The sequence below is a fragment of the Echinops telfairi genome, unplaced genomic scaffold (assembly GCF_000313985.2).
Source record: "Echinops telfairi isolate 266 unplaced genomic scaffold, ASM31398v2 ScPeMD7_5;HRSCAF=22, whole genome shotgun sequence".
Classification (NCBI taxonomy): Eukaryota; Metazoa; Chordata; class Mammalia; order Afrosoricida; family Tenrecidae; genus Echinops; species Echinops telfairi.
This window is the reverse complement of record NW_022103901.1, coordinates 31,808,840-31,809,755: the sequence shown is the minus strand read 5'-3', so window position 1 is coordinate 31,809,755 and position 916 is coordinate 31,808,840.

Below are 916 nucleotides of genomic sequence, written 5' to 3'. Positions count from 1 at the left end.
TGTGTGTGTGTGTGTGTGTGTGTGTGTGTGTGTGTTGTATGTATATAAGTATATATATACAGCCCGAAGGAATATAACAGCTAATTAGTCCACACAGCAGTACAGAGGGCTCAGTTCAACTCACTTCCGTGAAACAGTTAATATACTGTACGTCTTTCAACTCACGAAGGCTGCTGGGTCCGAGGTCAAAGAAGCAGACAGCTGAGTCTTCTGTAGAGTAATGCAGGCAATCCAGCAGGGCAGGTCACCAACGGTCAGCCAGGTGACAGGATCTGACAGTCCCAAACTTAAGCAATGTATACACCAGCAGCGTGGTGAAGCAGGTCTCAAAGGAACTTCAAACTCTACCAACACAATCCAAGGGTTGGGTGTCCCAGGGTTAGTGTATCTTGAAAGTTGAGGCAGAGAACTGCCTAAGGCAGCCACATGCTGGTCTGATCACCAGAGAGCGAGAGAGAAAGAGGTGGGGCTTGTCAAAACACTTATCTCTTTGCCCTCCAATCAAAATGTGACCCTATTAATCCTACCTGTTCTTATTGGCAGGTTTGCACAATAAACCTACATAAAACAGCAACCAAATCACAAAAGTTCACCAAATATAAATGACCTTCACCTTGTAGGATTACAAAGACTAACTGAAGAAAATCTGTGTTAAGCTCTCCATGAACCCTAACCTCATCAAAGAACTGGGCCAGGATGATGTCCACTAAGTGAGGGTTAAGGATTTGAATCAAATGTATATCCTTCACTCTTTGCGCGATCACCTGTACTCTGTATATATATTGTTTGAAAATTGTATTATGTGTTTATCTTTGTATATCAGTGGCCATTTTTATAAGGGACCAGATGACAAGTTCTTTCTTCAATATTTTAGTGTTTGGGCAAATGAAGTAGAGATAGGAACTCTTTTTTTTTT